This window comes from Pelecanus crispus, chromosome 23 (assembly GCF_030463565.1).
Source record: "Pelecanus crispus isolate bPelCri1 chromosome 23, bPelCri1.pri, whole genome shotgun sequence".
Taxonomy (NCBI): domain Eukaryota; kingdom Metazoa; phylum Chordata; class Aves; order Pelecaniformes; family Pelecanidae; genus Pelecanus; species Pelecanus crispus.
In genome coordinates, this window is record NC_134665.1 from 722,436 (window position 1) to 728,520 (window position 6,085).

Consider the following 6,085-nt stretch of genomic DNA (forward strand, 5'->3'; position numbering starts at 1 on the left):
GGAGAAAAGCTGAGACTGTTGAGGAAAAAGTATCATCTGAGGGTGTCAATGAACTGGGGAGGAGAGTGGGGCAGAGAAAGGGAGGGATGGAGGTGCAAGGTGGAAGCAGCAGCCCGTGGAAGAGGGGTCAGGAGGGGGATTGAAGGGGCCAGGTGCCCGTGGGGAGGGGCTGGGCAGTGCTGGCATGGCCAAACCCTGTGCCTGATCACCGTGCTCTGTCCTGCTTATGGTACTGGTTTCAGCTGGGGTAGAGTTATCTTCATAGCAGTTTGTATGGGGCTGTGTTTTGGATTTGTGCTGAGAACAGTGTTGATAACAGGGATGTTTTTGTTATTGCTGAGCAGCGCTTGCACAGCGCCAAGGCCTTTTCTGCTCCTCACACTGCCCTGCCAGCGATTTGGCTGGGGGTGCACAAGAAGTTGGGAGGGGACCCATCTGGGACAGGTGACCGCAAGTGACCAGAGGGACATTGCAGACCACAGGACATCGTGCTCAGCAATAGGTGCTGGGGGAAGAAGGAGGAAGCGGGGGTGTTTGGAGTGATGGCATTTGTCTTCCCAAGTAACTGTTATGAGTGATGAAGCCCTGCTTTCCTTTAAATGTCTAAATACCTGCCTGCTGGTGGGAGGCAGTGAATGAATTCCTCATTTTGCTTTACTTGTGTGCACAGCTTTTGCTTTACCTATTAAAATATCTTTGTTTCAATCCGTGAGTTGTCTCACTTTTACGTTTCCTGCTGTCACTAGTGTGTATGTGTGTGTGTGTGGGCGTACCTGCTTTGCTGGTCAAGTGGGGCTAGTGAGGAGGAAGAGGAGGCCACCAGGATCTGGAGAGACCCAGGGTTGGAACTACCAAGTGGGTGGTATCTCTGAGTGGGGGCAGACCCAAAGGCCAGGCCCACAGTGGGAGATCTGATTTTCTTACAGAGATGCTAGGAGAGTGTCTGCTCTGCCCCAGAAACACACACTTTTCTATCAGGTCCAGGTGAGACAGAGCAGGTTCATTCCTCAGTAAGAATAAGAGAAATGCCAACATTTCTGTAGAAACTTAATAGACACTCAGAACCATACAGATAATGATAACAGAAATGCTACACCACCAGCCCCTCCCCGCAAAAGACAGGCCTGCAATGCTACACCCTGAGAATCATTTGTGAACAGCAATGGAAAATTTATAGTGTTGAATATCATCCATGAAATCACTTTCTTAAAGGCCTCCTTGAGCTCCTGGTTCCTCATGCTGTAGAGGAGGGGGTTCACTGCTGGAGGCACCACCGAGTACAGAACTGCCAGCACCAGGTCCAGGGATGGGGAGGAGATGGAGGGGGGCTTCAGGTAGGCAAAACTGCCAGTGCTGAGAAACAGGGAGACCACAGCCAGGTGAGGGAGGCACGTGGAGAAGGCTTTGTGGCGTCCCTGCTCAGAGGGCATCCTCAGCACGGCCCTGAAGATCTGCACATAGGACACCACAATGAAAACAAAACATCCCAATCCTAAGCAGTCACTAACCACAATAAGGCCAACTTTCCTGAGGTAGGAGTGTGAGCAGGAGAGCTTGAGGATGTGGGGGATTTCACAGAAGAACTGGCCCACAGCATTGCCGTGGCGTCGGGGTAGTGAGAATGTATTGGCCGTGTGCAGCAAAGCATAGAGAAACCCAGTGCCCCAGGCAGCTGCTGCCATGTGCACACAAGCTCTGCTGCCCAGCAGGGTCCCGTAGTGCAGGGGTTTGCAGATGGCAACGTAGCGGTCTTAGGCCATGATGGTTAGAAGAGAAACCTCTGCTCCAACCAAGAAGAGAAAGAAAAAGACCTGTGCAGCACATCCTGAGTAGGAGATGGCCCTGGTGTCCCACAGGGAATTGGCCATGGACTTGGGGACAATGGTGGAGATGGATCCCAGGTCGAGGAGGGCGAGGTTGAGGAGGAAGAAGTACATGGGGGTGTGGAGGTGGTGGTCACAGGCTATGGCGGTGACGATGAGGCCGTTGGCCAGGAGGGCAGCCAGGTAGATGCCCAGGAAGAGCCAGAAGTGCAGGAGCTGCAGCTGCCGCCTGTCTGCAAATGCCAGGAGGAGGAACTCAGTGATGGAGCTGTCGTTGGACATCTGCTGCCTCTGGGAGTCAGTGACTGTCATTGGAGAAGAAGACAGTGACAAGGTAGTAGAGACTTCTCTGAGCAAAATCAAAGCAATTTCCCATACGACCTCCCCTTGAAACACACACCCAGCCTTTTGTTTTTCTAGCAGCCCTTCCCTGAACAATGTGCCTGGAGCCCTGGTTGGTGCTGGCCGTGTGTGCCATGAGGAGCAGGGCATCTGCCCATGGGCTCTTGAGAAGTCAGCCCTGCTCTGCAGCAGTGGGCAGGGACAGGGACCAGTCCTGGTGTTCAACTGTGTCAGATGGAACCACTGCTAACGCAGAAGGGCCTGTCAGCATCTGCACTCCCAGGGCTAAGGACCCAGGAAGACAGAAGGCGACTTGAAAGGTTTAGGTTTTCTACAGCTCCCCCTCCCCTGCCACCCTGGGGAGTATTCTTGGATGTCAGAAACCCCCAGCATTTCTGCTGCACAAAGGGAGAACAGAGCGAGTTCTGTGAGGCAAGAGGATTGCCTGTGGCTCCGTGCAGAGTGAGGGCAGCTGCTCTGTCTCTCTGTCTGGGTCCCAGTTTCTCCGGGCTTGCAGCTTTCTGAGATGGAGGCTGATCACACTCCCATGTTACCCTGAAAAGCCACCAGGCACTGCTGAGAGCAGATGGATCTTCCACAGACCACTAAATGTCTCAGCCTTTCTCAAGGTCTCAGCACCCCACTTCTAGCCAAGGACACGCATGGCTCATTGCACAAACCCAACAGCATTTTTTCTGTCTTAGCATCTCTGTGCTTCTCCCTTGCAGTTTCAGATAACACAAAGATGCTATGGGACAGGTTTGCATGCTGGAGGGAAGCTCACAGCTTGGAAGGACACCTCAAGGAGATAGCCAAGTGTCTTAGTGATGGCATTTGAGTAAGGGAGATTGAGCTCATTGCCTCCATGCACTGACTGCATTGCCCACTGCCCCACAGCTTAGAGGAAAGCTGGGACACTTGTTCCCATGGACACACGGGCATGGGGGGACCCACAAGACCAGTGTGTGACTCTGCAGCTGAAACTCCATCTGCCCAGGGAGCCTGACAGCAAGAAGGAAATAACCCCAGCACTAACAGGGACAAGTGGAGCGAGAAGCAGAGCTGGAGTGCGGGTGTGGGTGAGAGAGGCCAGGGCAGAGGCAGGCGGGCCCTCAGGCCAGCGTTGCCCTTCCCCAGCTGTGCCCGCCACCTCCCAGGCACCAGCATTGCCGGGCAGCTGCTCTCAGCCCCTGTGCTCTGCAGAGGGCCCTGGGCGCGGGGCTGGAGAGCTGCAGCACGGCTCTGCTGGAGCTCTGGCTGCAGAGGAGCTGGTTCGCGCCTTGGAGCCCCCAGCCCTTGGGGCAGAGGCTTTGCTGGCTGGGAGAGGAGGCAAGGGGGCTTGCTCAGGGGAAGGGCTCTGCATGGCAGGGGATGAGACGGAGGTTTCTGAACTCTCCCTCTCACAACATTTCTGGTTTTTGTTTCCTCTCATTCCCTGATGATATCCCTGCTGCCAGGAGATTTTCCTCATGGGAGCTGTTTCCCTGTGCCATGTCTTTCCCTGCCAGCACTCACAGACCCCATCCCAACCTCTGTGCCCTCTCCTTAGCCCTCCAGAAACCGGCATGTTTGCAGGGCACTGGCTGGGCGCATGGTCCGGTTTGCAGGTAGAAAAAATCACAGGTCAGATTAAGCCTGATGGGTCCATCAAAGGTGATCCTGTTTCTGTCCACGGGCAGAGGAGTGGCTGAAAACTCATTGGGAGACTCCTGGAAAACCTGCTGATCACTCAGAGTTACAGTTCAGCAGTCTCAGTGATCTGTCAATATTAAGAACTCCTTTATCATTTCTCACCTGCTGTTCCCCAAGAGAAGGGAATTGAAGGCACAGGGAAATTCCTTCTCTTTATAGTAATCCTTGCCTTGATCTTCCCCTTGAAACCTCCTATTGGAAATACTCTGGAGATGAGGCTGAAGCTCTGAGCAGCCCTGACCCACGCAGCACCCTCTCACCAGCAGAAGGACCCTGCCTTGCTGGGGTCACTCTGTCCACCCACAGCTTCTCCTTGCACAACCGTGGGGAGTTCCCTGGGCAGGCTGAGAGCTGACCCTGGCAGGCGGCAGAGTCCCTGCCCCGGCACACAGCACCCTGGGGTGCAGGGACCCTGCTCACAAGGACAGCCCTGGGCACCCCTGGCTGCACACCCGCCTTCACACCCCTGCAGCCATCCCTTGGAGAAGGCAGCCGTCATGCCTTGTCCCAGTCTCTCATGGTGCAGTAGGGCAGCCCTGCTCTGGAGCATGTTCTTCTCTACAACAGAGAAACTCTGAGAGTTGTACTTACAGATCCTGTCATCTGTGGCATGTGCCAGCTTTAGGAGACCCCTCAAGGAAATGCAGCTGCATAGCCCTGCAGTCACAGACTTACTGTGTCAAGGGCTGTGAAGATCTCTCCCGCAGTGAGCTCTCAGCACCCTCCCACCCCACACTGCCTTTAACCCCTGTCTGCCTCCCTCCTCTCCCCTCCCTGCCTGCAGGCACTGCCCTCAGCCCTGCTGCGCTTGGCACAGGAGCTGCTCCTGGGCAGAGCTGTCTCTCTGCAGCGCTGCCCGCTTGCCAGGAGCTGCCTGCGTCCCAGGAGCCCGGCCCAGCTCAGCAGCACAGCACCAGCCCAAGGCAGCCCTTGCTCTGCCCCTCTGGGCTGCCTTGTGTTGTCCCTGGGGCTGCAGGGGAACCTGCTGTGACACAGCCTGAAGCCATCACTGATGCTCCCTCCTGCAGCTGGGGAGAGACTCTTACTTCCAGCAGTGTAATTTCTCTCACCTGAGTCCGATTTATGACCTGTAATCACTTTTCCTTGTCTCCACCTTAGACAGGACACCCAGGCAGTGACAGGCAGGGATCTCCTTTAGCCCTGCTGAGGGACGGGTTCAGCAGAGTCAATGGAGCCATCTCATCCTGGACCTGGAGTCCTGGGGCTGCAAGGGCTCTCAGCTCCCTCCCATGCCTGCCACAAACCCACAGGAGGGGGGATTCCTCCTGCCTCACTTCAGGTGGGCACAACATGGGCACCTGCATGGGAGCTCCTTGTCTCAGCTCCCATGGCGATAATGGAGATGGAGGCCAGGAGGGAGCTGTTCAGGCACAAACACCTGGCGACATTTGGGCTTCAGGAGGTGGCCCCAGACACGTGCAGGTGACTGCAGGCTCTAAGGGAGCAGCTCACAGAGTGTGGTGGTTTAACCCTGGGCAGCAACTAAGCACCACACAGCCGCTCGCTCACTCCCCATGCCCGGTGGGATGGGGAGAGATTCGGAAGGTTAAAAGTGAGAAGACTCGTGCGTTGAGATATGAACAGTTTAATAATTGAAATAAATTAAGTAAAATAGTCGTAGTAGTATTAATAATAATAACAACATATGACCCCGTGTACCCGGGCTGCAGCCACATGCCATCCACATGACTGAAAGGGTCTCTCCTCTTTGCTCGCCAGCTCGTCCAGCTTCAAGTTCACTCGCGAATTGCACACACACAGCGCTCCAGCAGTACCTGGCCCTGGACACTCGGTGTTTCCAGCTGCTGGGTCCCCATGCCCTGTGCTCCCTTCTGCCACTGCAGCAGCCAGGCCTCTGCACCCACCCCCGCACCGGGTACACAGAGTGGGGCCACGCACAAAAGGATTTGGAATCGCCCTCCAAAAGAAGGTCGGACGGGCTGTGGGGATTAGGTGCAGGGCTCAGTCAAACCAGCAAACCAAGCAGCAGCTGGATCCTTGATCCCCACTCCTCTCCACTTTCCATGCTTGTACATCCCCCTCAGCTTCCTTGGCTCCTGCCTTTCTGCGCCCATGCCCCCTCCCAAACAAGGCACCTACCCCTGCTTATTTTTCCCCCTTCCTCCCACGTTTGCCACACCTGGGAACAGATGTGGTGTTTCAGGTGCTGTTAGCTAGGTCTTCTTGGACTTCCATGCCATTACTGA

At 55.4% G+C, this 6,085-nt stretch overlaps 1 pseudogene; it reads right to left on the reverse strand.

The window, feature by feature from the left end:
- Positions 1–1,146: 1,146 nt before the first annotated feature.
- On the reverse strand, positions 1,147–2,199 carry LOC142595786 (olfactory receptor 14C36-like; annotated as a pseudogene).
- Between the last annotated feature and the right edge of the window lie 3,886 nt (positions 2,200–6,085).